Below are 16,222 nucleotides of genomic sequence, written 5' to 3'. Positions count from 1 at the left end.
AAGATGATGATGAAGATGACGACAAGTGAGCTACAGAGGACGGAAGGGACAGTAGTATTTAAGATATTCATGTGTCGGCTGGGCTGACAGTCTAAGTTTCTTAAAATATATATATATTTTGTTTAGCCAAATTAGTTAACAAACATGGATGTTTGTTTAAGCAAATAACTTATGCTGTAATGTAGTTATTGTTTCAGTTGAATAAATCTATTTAAATTGTTATTAAGGTCAGGATTATTTTTCTCCTTCCTAAGTACAACAGAACAGTGGTGTCCAAATATGAATGATTAACCCATTAAACTGGGGAGAAAAAAGTAATATAAAAAGTGATTCTAAAAATCTTCATCTACTTGCATGTTAAAGTAGCAAGAACTAGTTTAGGTAGAAACTTTGATTTAAATCACTGATTTAAATCAAGCCTTACTGACTAGTGATTTAAATCGTGATACCCTGACGAAGAGGGACGGAGTCCCTCGAAACGCGTTGGTTAGCTTCTTGCCCCACTTTACACGCCATAGTTTTTGTGACGTCACATGCTGCTGGGTTAGCAGCGTCGGCCATTTTTACACGCGCATCCAGGATCGCTACCGGCCGGAGCGCTTCTGGCTCTGCGCGTCTTCTTACTATGGGCATTTTCACAGTCCACTCTTGCCGCCAGGTGTCCGGTAGACACAGCAACCGACACTTATAACTAGCATCGCTATGCCAGCCGAAACCCTCATCAAGCCATCCTCTGGGTAAGGAGCAGTGCTCACTTCTTTGTAACATCTACACCGTTTTTGGCATTTTCAGTGATGTTAGCTTGTGATTATAGTAAAGTCCCTTGCTAACCCTTAATAGGTTAGATTAGTATATACAGTGTTTTAGCGCGATATCTCATTTTTTGTTTTGGTTCACCAGCAGGTGTGACGGGCGAGGCACGGTACCCGTCTGATATCAGCAGCTTGCACATATATTTCTCATCAGCGCCAGTGTGCTATTGTTTGTTTCTTTCGTGATTTAAATCAGTTAGATTTAAATCAAATCCACCCTGCTATAAGGTGACCCCAAATTGGAAATATGATTCCCAGATCAGTACGAGAACGCAGATACCAAACGCGCATAGTTGTTTTTTTGTTTTTTGTTTTTATTTAAGCAGTGAAAAAATAATTCAGAATTTCGTAAAAAAATGAAAATAAAAAAAGTGTGTTGCCATTTTACTAGATCCATACCGTTTTCATTTTTCGGGATATAGTGTTCTGTGAAGGCTTGTATTATGCACTCCGAGAAGACATTTTTATTGATACCATTTTAGGATAGAGACAATGTTCTGATCTTAGTGCAACGTTGCTGTAGCCAAAAGAAAAAAACAAAACACCACAACGTTAGAAATTAAGTTATCTTGATACATTCAACTTTTAGGAAAAAAGAGATACCAAATGAGTGAAAATGAGGATGATTTGAACTTTTGCTTTTATTTTTTTTTTTAATGTTACAATGTTACAAGAATTTTTCTAAACTGGTTAAAGTTTTTTTTTATAAATCTTATTTGTTGAAAAATAGTAGAGCAAAAGCTTTCATTTGGACCCTGGCTGACATGAAAACCCATCCTTTAAGGCCTCTTCTTCACTCTCAGTGGATTACAGATTTTGCTAGATAATCGGGAGATTAACCCATTTTCATTTTTTGCTTTCGTTTTTTTTTTCTTCCCTTTGAAGAGTGTAACTTTTTTAATTTTCCTGTTAAGAAAATACTTATTTTTTGCAGGGACAAGTAGAAGTTCTGAATGACAGTACCCAGGTGGAGTGAAATATTGAGAAACACGCAATTATGCCATTGTCTTTTTGGTTTACCGTAGTTTTAATACTGCTCCAATAAAACAGACGTGTTATTTAGTCTCCAGGTCAGTACAATTACACTGACTATTCTATGATTTAGAACTTGTGTCACCAATTTCTGAGACATATCTTATGCTTTTTCAACCCATCAATGCAGCTGTAGTACACATTTTGGGTGGGGAAGCCATGACCCAATCATTGCAGCCTAGCACAACATATGATGGGAATGTAGTACGAAGTACAAAGAAAATTCTGAAGAGGAAGTAATCGCAATGACAACAGAGCTGGTGCAAAGGCACGGGAAGTGAGGCAAAGAGGCACAAAAAACCATGAAGTGTGGCAGAAAAGGTGTATAGGACTATTTAGCTTTATATTGCATTTATTTGCTGAACTCTGAATAACAGGAAAAGTAAAAAAAATTTGAACATTTTGGACCTAAACCAAAGATTGGGACATCCATATAAAGATTTTAAATCACTTCTGTAAAACTAAGATCTTCCAATGTGCATCACAGCTTGTGAAGCTCTGGGCTAGATCAATGGCTCGGAGCCACACCAAAATGGCAAGTCTTGTGGTGTATTCCCTGTATACAAAGGCAAGTATCTTCCACACTGGTCCAGGGAAGGACAATTTGTGAACTAGCAGTAGGGTCATATTGGTGTCCACAGGAGGCAAGTGCTAGCCCATCCAGGATAATCCCACAGGAAAGCTATAAACTGCTGAGAAGGTTAAGTCTGGTGAGGTCCTTCCTATGCATAGATGGCTCAGAGGGCTTCTGGGCACCAGGGGGATGTACACAATACAAGACACATGGTTTCAATGTTATGGCTGATGTGGGTGTAAGGCAATATCAGGATGTTTTGCTGAGTGCGGATAACACCACAGCAAAATAATAAAGGAGTGCTGCTATGGGATCAAGGAACTCAAATAACCAGTAAGAGAACCACAATTATCATTTCTCCATTCTCCTGCTATCACTGCTAATTTTTACTGCTTTTATTGTTATCCTAGGACAGTGAATTATACAATTACACTGACTTCTAGGCTCTAAAAAGAAGTATTCCTTTCTTGTCTTCTATTTTACCAAAAGAGACTGCAAAATATTATATACTAGCTGTTTCCAGCCAACTAACGCTCGGCACGCTCATTGCTATCTAATTAACACTGCTGGTGATTAAACTTAAGTAAATAATGACAACATTCAATAGCGCTTATGGCTGAGTCACACATAACGATATCGTTAACGATATCGTTGCAACGTCACGCTTTTGGTGACGTAAGCAACGATCCCGCTAACTATCTCGTTATGTGTGACAGCGACCAACGATCAGGCCCCTGCTGGGAGATCGTTGGTCGATGGGAATGATCAGGACCTTTCTTTGGTCGCTGATCACCCGCTGTCATCGCTGGATCGGCGCGTGTGACGCCGATCCAGCGATGTGTTCACTTGTAACCAGGGTAAATATCGGGTTACTAAGCGCAGGGCCGCGCTTAGTAACCCGATATTTACCCTGGTTACCATTGTAAAAGTTTTAAAAAAAACAGTACATACTCACATTCTGATGTCTGTCACGTCCCCCGGTGTCCACAGGGTTAAAACTGCTTTCGGGAAGAGCGCTGCTAATATGCACGCGCTGCTGCCGAGAGCTTCCCTGCCCTGACTGTCAGCGCCGGCCGTAAAGCAGAGCGTCACCGCTGTGCTCTGCTTTACGGCCGGCGCTGACACATTCAGTGCAGGGAAGCTCTTGGCAGCAGCGCATGCATATTAGCAGCGCTCTTGCCGAAAGCAGTTTTAACCCTGTGGACACCGGGGGACGTGACAGACATCAGAATGTGAGTACGTACTGTTTTTTTTTTTTTACTTTTACAATGGTAACCAGGGTAAATATCGGGTTACTAAGCGCGGCCCTGCACTTAGTAACCAGATGTTTACCCTGGTTACCCGGGTGCTGCAGGGGGACTTCGGCATCGTTGAAGACAGTTTCAACGATGCCGAAGTCGTTCCCCTGATCGTTGGTCGCTGGAGAGAGCTGTCTGTGTGACAGCTCCCCAGCGACCACACAACGACTTACCAACGATCACGGCCAGGTCCTATCGCTGGTCGGGATCGTTGGTAAGTCGTTTAGTGTAACGGTACCTTTACGCAGGTGGTAAATTAACTTAAATGAAGTTAATAATAATAATAATCAAAAAATCTTAATAATACTAATACATTTTATTCATAGTGTAAAATCAAAAACAAACTGGATTCAGTAAGGCCTCTTTCACACTTCAGTTGTTTGGCGTCAGTCTAAATCCGCCATTTTCCTCAAAAAACGGATCCGTTTTTTTTTTTTTCGACGGATCCGTTTTTTGACGGATCCGTCAAAATTTGGCGGACGTCATCTAGACATTGACGGTCATTGCAACTTTTTTTGTCTGCGTTGAAATGGCGGATCGCGACGGATCCGTCGCGTCCGTCATTTCATAGAATGGCCACCTATGGGTGACGGATCCGTCGCGACCGTCATTACGGCGGATCCGTCGCCCCAATCCGTTTTTTCAATTTTTTTCAATTGCGCATGCTCCAAAAAGTATATACAACCCCCGAGTAATGGATCCGTCAAAAAAACGGATCCGTTACATCCGTTTTTTCAACTATTGTGACGGATCCGTCGATCCGTCATTATGTCGGAAGTGACTGACGCCAAAAAACTGAAGTGTGAAAGAAGCCTAAGATGTGCGTTTTTTTATTCATTCCAGCATCTAAACAAATTTCATAACGAAACATAAATTAAGTTTAATTGTGTTTACAGAGAAATTTTAAGGGAACCTGTCACCTGAATTTGGCAGGACCTATTTTCGGTTTGATGGGCGGTGTTTTCGGGTGTTTTATTCACCCTTTCCTTTCCCGCTGGCCGCACGCTGGCTGCAATATTGCCTTGAAGTTGATTTGCTTTCCTCCGTATAACACGCCTGCGCAAGGCAAGCTTGCCTTGCGCACACGCAGTATGGTTTGCCCAACTGCGGGCAAAGCTGAAAAGCATGTCCAGCCACACAGCGAAATACTTCCAGGACATAGTGCGCCGGCGCATGCGCACTAATGCTTTTCGGCTTTGCCCGCAGTTGGGCAAAGCATACTGCGCGTGCACAAGGCAAGCTTGCCTTGCGCAAGCATGTTCTATGGAGGAAAGCAAATCAACTTCAAGGCAATATTGCAGCCAGCGTGCGGCCAGCGGGAAAGGAAAGGGTGAATAAAACACCCGAAAACACCGCCCATCGGTCTGAAAAATGGTCCCGCCAAATTCAAATGACAGGTTCCCTTTAAATGTATAGTCATTTTCAAAGATTTTTCCGTGACTTCTACCAGGTACAATTTGAACTTAAAGACCTTTACAACTTGTTACTCTAGAGAATGCAGTGTATAATTGACCATGTGTGAATACAGGATAAGGTAGGAGAACGCCAATCTTATCGAATGTTTGTCCTTGCGATTTTGTAATTGTCATGGAATAAGCCAGACAAAGTGGGAATTGTTTTCTTGTTAACTTAAACGGGATATCGCAATTTTCGCTAGTGTCCAATGGTATTCTTAGAATGAGAACCTTTTGACCACAACACTCCCCAGAAAAAATACTGCAGTCGATGAGATTTGTGCCAAGAGTTTCTACAATTAATCGAGTACCATTGCACAGTCCTTTCTTTGGATTTAGATTGCGGAGTAGCATGACACAGCAGCCTTTCTTAACCCCTTCCCGACCTGTGACGCCATGTAGGCATCATGAAAGTCGGTGCCAATCCGACCTGTGACGCCTATGTGACGTCATGGAGGGATCGCGTCCCTGCAGATCGGGTGAAAGGGTTAACTCCAATTTCACCCGATCAGCAGGGACAGGGGGAGTGGTACTTTAGCCCAGGGGGGGCGGCTTTGCCTCCACGTGGCTACGATCGCTCTGATTGGCTGTTGAAAGTGAAACAGCCAATCAGAGCAATTTGTAATATTTCACCTATGAAAAGTGGTGAAATATTACAATCCAGCGATGGCCGATGCTGCAATATCATCGGCCATGGCTGGAAACCCTATCTGCCCCCTCCCCCACGATCTCCTCCCCAGTCCTCCATCCTGTGCTCCGCTCCCCTCCGCCCGCCTGTTGGCTCCCCCGTCCGCCTGTCCGCTCCCCCCGTGTTCCGATCCCACCCCCTCATACTTACCGAGCCTCCCGGTGTCCGTCCGTCTGTTCCATGGGCGCCGCCATCTTCCAAAATGGCGGGCGCATGCGTAGTGTGCCCGCCGAATCTGCCGGCCGGCAGATTCGTTCCATGTACATTTTGATCACTGTGATAAAACCTATCACAGTGATCAAAATAAAAAAAAAATAATAGTAAATGAACCCCCCCCCCCCTTTATCACCCCCATAGGTAGGAACAATAATAAAATGAAGAAAATATATATACTTTTATCTTTCCACTAGGGTTAGGGTTAGAACTAGGGTTAGGGCTACGGTTAGGCTATGTGCACACGTATTCTGGTCCTCTGCGGATATTTCCGCAGCGGATTTGATAAATCCTTAGTGCAAAACCGCTGAGGATTTACCGTGGTTTTTCTGCGGATTTCACTGCGGTTTTACAACTGCGGTTTTCTATAGGAGCAGCTGTAATAATAATAATCTTTATTTTTTTATATAGCGCTAACATATTACGCAGCGCTTTACAGTTTGTACACATTATCATCGCTGTCCCCGACGGGGCTCACAATCTAAATTCCCTATCAGTATGTCTTTGGAATGTGGGAGGAAAACGGAGTGCCCGGAGGAAACCCACGCAAACACGGAGAGAACATACAAACTCTTTGCAGATGTTGTCCAAGGTGGGATTAAAACCCAGGACTACAGCGCTGCAAGGTTGCTGTGCTAACCACTGAGCCACCGTGCTGTCCGAGCTGTAAAACCGCTTCGGAATCTGCATAAAGTGACATGCTGCGGAATGTAAACCGCTGCGTTTCCACGCAGTTTTTTCCGCAGCATGTGCACAGCGTTTTTTGTTTCCCATAGGTTTACATTGAACTGTAAACTCATTGGAAACTACTGCGGACACGCAGCTGCGGAAAAGCTGCGGATCCGCAGCGTTTTCCGCAGCATGTGCACATACCCTTAGAATTAGGCTATGTGCCCATGGTGCGGAAAATACTGTGCGTTAACGCTGCGTTGTATTTTCCGCAGCATGTCAATTCTTTGTGCGGATTCCGCAGCATTTTACACCTGTTCCTCAATAGGAATCCGCAGGTGAAATCCGCACAAAAAACACTGGAAATCCGCAGGTAAAACGCAGTGCCTTTTACCTGCGGAATTTTCAAAAATGCTGCGGAAAAATCTCACACGAATCCGCAACGTGGGCACATAGCCTTAAGGTTAGGGTTGGAATTAGAGTTAGTGTTGGATTTAGGGCTAGGGTTGGAAATAGGGTTAAGATTAGGCTTGTGGTTAGGGTTATGGTTAGGGGTGTGTTGGGGTTAGGGTTGTGGTTAGGGGTGTGTTGGGGTTAGGGTTGGGATTAGGGGTGTGTTGGGGTTAGGGTTGTGATTAGGGTTATGGCTAGAGTTGGGATTAGGGTTTGGGGTGTGTTGGGGTTAGTGTTGGAGTTCGAATTGAGGGGTTTCCACTGTTTAGGCACATCAGGGGTCTCCAAACGCAACATGGTGCCACCATTGATTCCAGCCAATCTTGCGTTCGAAAAGTCAAAATGGTGCTCCCTCCCTTCCGAGCCCCGACGTGCGCCCAAACAGTGGTTTACCCCGACATATGGGGTACCAGCATACTCAGGACAAACTGGGCAACAACTATTGGGGTCCAATTTCTCCCGTTACCCTTGTGAAAATGAAAAATTTGCTTGCTGAAACATCATTTTTGAGGAAAGAAAAATGTTTTTGTTTTTTTTTTCACGGCTCTGCGTTGTAAACTTCTGTGAAGCACTTGGGGGTTCAAAGTGCTCACCACATATCTAGATAAGTTCCTTGGGGGGGTCTAGTTTCCAAAATGGGGTCACTTGTGGGGAGTTTCTACTGTTTAGGCACATCAGGGGCTCTGCAAACGTAACATGATGCCCGCAGACCATTCCATCAAAGTCTGCATTCCAAAATGTCACTACTTCCCTTCCGAGCCCCGACGTGTGCCCAAACAGTGATTCCCCCACATATGGGGTATCAGCGTACTCAGGACAAACTGGACAACAACTTTTGGGGTCCAATTTCTCCAGTTACCCTTGTGAAAATAAAAAATAGCGGACTAAAAAATCATTTTTAAGGAAAGAAAAATGATTTTTTTTATCTTCACGGCTCTGCGTTATAAACTTCTGTAAAGCACTTGGGGGTTTAAAGTGGTCACCGCTAGTGTTGAGCATTCCGATACCGCAAGTATCGGGTATCGGCCGATACTTGCGGTATCGGAATTCCGATACCGGGATTCCGATACTTGCCGCGTATCGGATACCGGAATCGGAAGTTCCAAGATTCAAAATGCAGAAATTCAGCCAATGAGAATGATTCCAAGTGTGGGCACATCCTGTTTAGCATGGAGGGCATGAAACTACTGGCAAGGCTGTGATTGGCTGCTGAAATGATGTCATGATGCAGTTTAAAAGTCGCTGGCGCCATTTTGCGATCACTCTGCTGTGAATTCAGTTAGTGACAGGACGCTGTTTGCTGACTGAGGGACAGTTTAGAGATAGCGATTTGCTTCTTTGTGCTTTCCAAAGGCTAATTTAGCAACCGCTGTGTTCACCTACTATTCACCTTGCTTTTGCCTTGTAGCGCTGTTTTCACAGCGATCTGCAAGGTCTGTGTGTGTGTGTGTGTGTGTGTGTGTGTGTGTGTGTGTGTGTGTGTGTGTGTGTGTGTGTGAGTGCAGCCCACTCTCTAGTCTGAGTGCAGCCACATAAGCCATCCATAGCTGGTTGTATTCAGTTCAGGGAGGGTGGTTCATTGCCTCATACTGTTCTTTTTTTTTTTTTTTTCAAGTAGTGTAGTCTGCTGCTAATTTATTAAAAAAAATCCTATTAGTGTCTTTCCACCCGTCTCCAGCTAATTTGTGGAAAAACACTACATAGGATAACGTAGAGGAGGGTTTTTGGGCCTTGCAGCGCCGTTTACGGCTGTCTGCACGGTCTCCGTGTGACTGCAGCTCGCCCTGTAGTCTGTGAGCAGCCATAGCCTGGTTGTCTCCAGCTCAGGGTTGTTCACTGCGTCATACCGCCAAATCAATTTTCATTTTGTTTTAAGTAGTGCAGGCTGCTGCACATTTTTTCAAAAAATTCCTATTAGTGTCTTTCCACCCGTCTCCAGCTAATTTGTGGAAAAACACTACATAGGATAACGTAGAGGAGGGTTTTTGGGCCTTGCAGCGCCGTTTACGGCTGTCTGCACGGTCTCCGTGTGACTGCAGCTCTATCCGTTGTCAGTTCAGCCCCCAAAAAATAAATAAATAATAAAGTTCACCAAACACACCAGTTACACCACTTTACATTTGTGTAGGCCACATTAGCTCATATTAAAGTCTAGTCCACACTTTAGAAAATTAGTGTTTCTTATACCTGTTAGGAGGAGTTGCTCAGGAATAAGCACACAAAGCCGTTAGTACTTTTCTGCTTATCTTTATCAGTCAACCAAGATGAAGAAGGCAGTGAGTAAGGCACGTGGGCGTGGGCGCGGAGCAGGGAGGGGACGTGGGGATTCTGTGCCTGCTGCGGGCACCGGTGACTCATCAGCACCCACTTTCACCAGGCAACAGTCGTTCATGCGCAGCTTTGTGTCAGAGCGCCGTACACCGCTGCTGCGTGAAGAACAAATTGAAGCCGTTGTCGGATGGATGGCAGCTAATGCATCAACTTCAATTAGTGCCACATCCTCTCAGACACAGAGCACTGGAGAGCAGCCATCTGTCTCTTCACCACCTGCCAAATTGCCCAGGCAGACAGAGAGCCCAGGACAGGAGCCGTCTCTACTTCTGTTCTCTGAATCTCTTGGCTTGGAAACAGGGGGCCAGCCAAGCAGCATTGGAGAAATGGAAGAAGAGGCAGGGTGCAGTGATGCCCAACAGCTTTTTCTCTCTTCCTCTGAAGAGGCGGGTGGGCCAGTGGCTCCGGTCACCACATCGCAGGCCGCATCAGCTGATGATGACACTCAGGTGCCACTTACTGGTGCGTGCTCTGCTGCTGAGACTACCCAGGAGGAGCAGTTGGGGGCAGAGGGTAGTGTAGATGATGAGGTCCTTGACCCATCTTGGCGTGAGGGACAGGAAGGTGGTGGGAGCAGCTCTGAGGAAGAGATTCCCCGTACGGCCCAAAGAGGGAGAGGGAGGGGGAAGACTGCGGATCCTGCAGCCTCCGCTTTGGCACCCGTTAGGAGCATGTCTCTTCCAAAAGCCAAAAAGGGCGCTCCCAAGACTTGCAGTGCCTGGTCCTTTTTTGACACAGTTGCAGATGACATTTGCTATGTCAGATGCAAGGTGTGTCATCAAAAAGTCAAAAGAGGTCGAAATGTCAGCAACCTCAATACCTCCAACATGTGGAAACATGTGCGCAACAGGCACCCGGCGGAGTTAGAAAAACACACTGAAGAGCTAGGCCAACCAACAGCGGCAGCTACCACCTCTTCAGCTCGTGTTGCCTCTTCCTCTAGCTCACACGCAGCTGGTTCGGCTTCCTCCCAGGATCGCCGTGGAAGAACCTCTGGCCCTGTTGTCCAGAGACCCGCTGTAATTCCACCCGCAGCACCACTTTCCCAGTCATCCACACACTCCCAGCCCAGTCTACAGCCATCGGTAGTACAGGCATGGGAGAAAAGGCGGCCTTTCTCGTCAAACCACCCACGAGCACAGGCTCTGACTGCAGGCATTGCCAAACTTCTGTCACTGGAAATGCTGTCATTCAGGCTGGTGGAGACTGACAGCTTCCGTGACTTGATGTCATTGGCAGTCCCACAGTACAATGTGCCCAGCCGCTTTTACTTCAGCAGGCAAGCCGTCCCTGCCCTGCACAAGCATGTGGAGGGACACATAAAACACGCGCTACTGAACGCCGTCAGTAGCAAGGTCCACCTCACCACCGATGCGTGGACCAGTCAACATGGACAGGGGCGATACCTTTCCCTCACTGCCCATTGGGTTAATGTCGTTGAGCCGGGTACAGACCGTGCGAGTGGCGCAGGACGTGTCCTGCCCACTCCAAGGATTGCAGGAATCCATTCTGTATGCATTGACTCCTCCTCTTACACCAGTTCCTCAGAATCATCGCTGCAGGAGCCGTCACAGTCCACCTCCACATGGACCCGTGATGAACGTGTACCTGTTACGACCGACATGAGCACAGCCGTGGCCAAACGTCAACAGGCCGTCTTGAAATTAATTTTTTTGGGGAATCGTAGCCACACAGCGCAGGAGCTCTGGAATGCCATCAAGCAGGAGAGCGATGTGTGGTTTGTGCCAGCGAATCTCCAGCCAGGCATGGTAGTGTGTGATAATGGCCGAAATCTGGTGGCAGCTCTGGGCCTCGGCAACCTCACTCACATCCCATGTCTGGCACATGTGCTCAATTTGGTCGTGCAGAGCTTTTTGAGGGACTATCCGGATCTTGATGCACTGCTGCACAAGGTCCGCCTAGAGTGTGCTCACTTGCGGCGTTCCAGCACGGCAAAAGCGCGCATTGCGGCTCTGCAGCGCCGACACCGCCTGCCGGAACATCGCATCATATGTGACCTACCTACCAGGTGGAATTCCACGTTACATATGTTGGAGCGGCTGTGTGAGCAGCAGCAAGCTGTAATGGAGTACCAGCTGCTTCAGGCGCAAAGAAGTCACAGTCAGCGCCGTACAGACTTCACAACCACAGAGTGGGCCACTATGAATGACGTCTGCCAGGTTTTGCGTCCCTTTGATTATTCCACGCGGATGGCGAGTGCAGATGATGCACTAGTCAGCATGACTGTCCCCCTTATCTGCCTGCTTGAAAAATCACTGCAAGCGCTAAGGGATGATGTTGTGGAAGAGGTGGAGGATGAGGATTCACCATTTCCATCATCTTCTGGACAGTCAGCGCCACGTGGTTCCTCACAAACGCGTAGGCAGGGGACACTTTGTGAGGAGGATGAGGAGGAGTCAATGGAGGAGGAAGACATCCATCCAGAGGAGGGAGTTACACAATTGTCCAGTAGTCAGGGTGTACAGCGAGGGTGGGGTGATGACGAGCGGGCAGAGATCACGCCTCCAGCAGGGGACAGCGTTTCTTGGGCAGTTGGCAGTCTGCAGCACATGGTGGATTACATGCTGCAGTGCCTGAGAAACGACCGCCGCATCGCCCACATTCTCAACATGTCTGATTATTGGGTGTTCACCCTCCTCGATCCTCGCCACCGGGACAACGTAGAAAGCCTCATCACACCGTTGAACCGGGAGCGAAAAATGCGGGAGTACCAAGACACACTGGTCAATTCCATCATCTTCTCCATTCCAACTGAGAGAAGTGCTGCTAGTGCATTCCAAAGCAGCTCAGTGCGTCCAGGCAGTGGTGGAGGCTCTGCACAAAGAGGGAGCAGAAGCAGTGCCTCTGCCCAAGGCAAGACCAGTATGGCCCAACTGTGGCACAGTTCTCTGTGCCCCCCACAAAAGTCTACACCATCACAGACGGCTCCAGTCAGCAGGAGGCAACGGTTCCGTCAGATGGTGACAGACTACATGTCTTGCCCTCTTGCTGTACTCCCAGACGGCTCTTCCCCTTTCAAGTTTTGGGTCTCAAAGCTGGATACATGGCCAGAGCTAAGCCAGTATGCATTGGAGGTGCTGTCTTGCCCTGCGGCCAGTGTATTATCGGAACGTGTCTTTAGTGCTGCAGGTGGTGTACTAACCGACCGTCGCATGCGACTATCCTCCGATAACGTTGACCGGCTTACTTTCCTGAAAATGAACAAGGCCTGGATCTCGCAGGAATTTGCCACTCCTCCTCCTGATTAAATAATTAGGTCACTGTATACGTTATCCAGGTCTCCTGTTGTGTTCATCTTTCTACCACCTGAACTTAAATTCCTGGGCTCCAACACCGCCAGTTGAGGCTCAGAAGTGCCGTCTGCACAGTCAAAACATACGACCCAGTGTTATTGGGTTTCAGTAACGTCAGCTGATCCCCAGCTGTGTAGCCGGCAATGTGTCATGCGACCGCCACGCTGACACAACAACTGAAATGTAAGGGAATCTGTCCCCCCCCCCCCCCAAGGCGTTTGTTACTGAAAGAGCCACCTTGTGCAGCAGTAATGCTGCACAAGGAAAAGGTAGCTATTTTGGTTTAGCTCCTTGCACACGCAGAACTTAACACTTATAAAATGTGTCCACTGATACCGTAAAACCGTCCCGGAGGTGGGACTTTCCTTCGTAATATGACGCAGCACAGCCGTCATTCCTCCCCCCCCCCCGGCGCCGCGCCCCGGCTCCTCAGCGTTGTTTGATTCCGTCCCGGAGCCTGCGCTGTTATGTTATCCCGTGGCCAGGCACACTTAGCGCTGCCCGTCTTCTGGCATCATTTGGTGTCAGGATGGCTGCGCCTGTGCGGCCGCGCTGGCCGAGAGCCCGCCTCGCAGTGTCTTCTGATTTAATCCCACTGGGGGCCTGGGATCCATGGACATGCGCAGTGCATATCTGAACCGCCACCTCTCACTCATCTCCCTATGGCTTCTTCAGACTGTTCGGTGTCAGCTGGTCCCTAATAGCATGCCACGGCCGTGACACCGCACAGTCTTAAGAAGCCGTAGGGAGGGGAGTGAGAGGCGAGGATATGTACTGCGCATGGCCATGGATCCCAGGCCCCCAGTGGGATAAAATCAGAAGACACTGCGAGGCGGGCTCTCGGCCAGCGCGGCCGCACAGGCGCAGCCAGCCTGACACCAAATGATGTCAGAAGATGGGCAGCACTAAGTGTGCCTGGCCAAGGGATAACATAACAGCGCAGGCTCCGGGACGGAATCAAACTACGCTGAGGAGCCGGGGCGCGGCGCCGGGGGGGTAGGAATGACGGCTGTGCTGCGTCATATTACGAAGGAAAGTCCCACCTCCGGGACGGTTTCACGGTTTCAGGGGACACATTTTATAAGTGTTTAGTTCTGTGTTTGCAAGGAGCATGATGAAAAGAGCCACCTTTTCCTTTTGCATCTTTTGTGCTGCACAAGCTGGCTCTTTCAGCTACAAACGCCTTGGGGGGGGTTAAAGGTTCCCTTTCGACTTTCTCAGGCTTCGGCCTACATTGTGTTCCTCTGCTTTTCCACCTGTCCCTGGGCTCCAACACCGCTAGTTGCCGTCCAGAAGTGCTGTCCGCACAGTCCCAACAGTCGCTCCTCTGTTATTGGGGGATCAGTAACGTCAGCTGTTCCCCAGCTGTGTGTGTGGCAATCCCTCCTACCTCCTCCTCCTCCACCTGTCCCTGGGCTCCAACACCGCTAGTTGTTGCCTGGTAGTGCTGTACGCACAGTCCCAACAGTCCCTCCTCTGTTATTGGGGTTCAGTAACGTCAGCTGTTCCCCTGCTGTGTGTGTGGCAATCCCTCCTACCTCCTCCTCCTCCACCTGTCCCTGGGCTCCAACACCGCTAGTTGTTGCCTGGTAGTGCTGTACGCACAGTCCCAACAGTCCCTCCTCTGTTATTGGGGTTCAGTAACGTCAGCTGTTCCCCAGCTGTGTGTGTGGCAATCCCTCCTACCTCGTCCTCCTCCTCCACCTGTCCCTGGGCTCCAACACCGCTAGTTGTTGCCTGGTAGTGCTGTACGCACAGTCCCAACAGTCCCTCCTCTGTTATTGGGGTTCAGTAACGTCAGCTGTTCCCCTGCTGTGTGTGTGGCAATCCCTCCTACCTCCTCCTACCTCCTCCTCCTCCTCCACCTGTCCCTGGGCTCCAACACCGCTAGTTGCCGTCCAGAAGTGCTGTCCGCACAGTCCCAACAGTCGCTCCTCTGTTATTGGGGTTCAGTAACGTCAGCTGTTCCCCTGCTGTGTGTGTGGCAATCCCTCCTACCTCCTCCTCCTCCACCTGTCCCTGGGCTCCAACACCGCTAGTTGTTGCCTGGAAGTGCTGTACGCACAGTCCCAACAGTCCCTCCTCTGTTATTGGGGTTCAGTAACGTCAGCTGTTCCCCTGCTGTGTGTGTGGCAATCCCTCCTACCTCCTCCACCTCCTCCTCCTCCACCTGTCCCTGGGCTCCAACACCGCTAGTTGTTGCCTGGTAGTGCTGTACGCACAGTCCCAACAGTCCCTCCTCTGTTATTGGGGTTCAGTAACGTCAGCTGTTCCCCTGCTGTGTGTGTGGCAATCCCTCCTACCTCCTCCACCTCCTCCTCCTCCACCTGTCCCTGGGCTCCAACACCGCTAGTTGCCATCCAGAAGTGCTGTCCGCACAGTCCCAACAGTCGCTCCTCTGTTATTGGGGTTCAGTAACGTCAGCTGTTCCCCAGCTGTGTGTGTGGCAATCCCTCCTACCTCCTCCTACCTCCTCCTCCTCCACCTGTCCCTGGGCTCCAACACCGCTAGTTGTTGCCTGGTAGTGCTGTACGCACAGTCCCAACAGTCCCTCCTCTGTTATTGGGGTTCAGTAACGTCAGCTGTTCCCCTGCTGTGTGTGTGGCAATCCCTCCTACCTCCTCCTATCTCCTCCTCCTCCACCTGTCCCTGGGCTCCAACACCGCTAGTTGCCGTCCAGAAGTGCTGTCCGCACAGTCCCAACAGTCGCTCCTCTGTTATTGGGGTTCAGTAACGTCAGCTGTTCCCCTGCTGTGTGTGTGGCAATCCCTCCTACCTCCTCCTACCTCCTCCTCCTCCACCTGTCCCTGGGCTCCAACACCGCTAGTTGCCGTCCAGAAGTGCTGTCCGCACAGTCCCAACAGTCGCTCCTCTGTTATTGGGGTTCAGTAACGTCAGCTGTTCCCCAGCTGTGTGTGTGGCAATCCCTCCTACCTCCTCCTCCTCCACCTGTCCCTGGGCTCCAACACCGCTAGTTGCCGTCCAGAAGTGCTGTCCGCACAGAGCCAAACACCTCGCCAATGTGTTAGTGGGGTTCAGCACCGCCAGCTGTTCCCCTGCTTTGCAGCCGGCAACGTGTACTGCGACCGCCACGCAGGCACAACAAGTTAAATTTAAGGGAACCTGTCCCCCCCCCCCCCCCCCAGGCGTTTGTTACTGAAGTTATGGTCCCTAATAGCATGCCACGGCCGTGACACCGCACAGTCAGAAGAAGCCGTAGGGAGATGAGTGAGAGGTGGAGGTTCAGATATGCACTGCGCATGTCCATGGATCTCAGGCCCCCAGTGGGATTAAATCAGAAGACAGTACGAGGCGGGCTCTCGGCCAGCGCGGCCGCACAGGCGCAGCCAGCCTGACACCAAATGATGTCAGAAGACGGGCAGC

General features: G+C 49.0%; 1 protein-coding gene across 3 annotated transcripts in view; it reads right to left on the bottom strand.

Moving 5' to 3' along the window:
* The window catches only part of NFATC3 (nuclear factor of activated T cells 3), a 494,316-nt gene that overhangs the window by 357,199 nt on the left and 120,895 nt on the right, over positions 1-16,222 (bottom strand). Inside the window, exon 2 of one of the 3 annotated variants that reach the window (XM_077288133.1) lies at positions 1,212-1,329. The exons of the other annotated variants lie outside the window; for them this stretch is intronic. The gene's annotated coding sequence lies outside the window, so the exon portion shown is untranslated. The remainder of the gene's footprint in view (positions 1-1,211; positions 1,330-16,222) is intronic. 3 annotated transcript variants of the gene reach the window in all.

This window comes from Ranitomeya variabilis, chromosome 2 (assembly GCF_051348905.1).
Source record: "Ranitomeya variabilis isolate aRanVar5 chromosome 2, aRanVar5.hap1, whole genome shotgun sequence".
NCBI lineage: Eukaryota > Metazoa > Chordata > Amphibia > Anura > Dendrobatidae > Ranitomeya > Ranitomeya variabilis.
The sequence above is the reverse complement of the archived record's forward strand: the minus strand, read 5'-3'. Positions and strand labels throughout refer to the sequence as shown.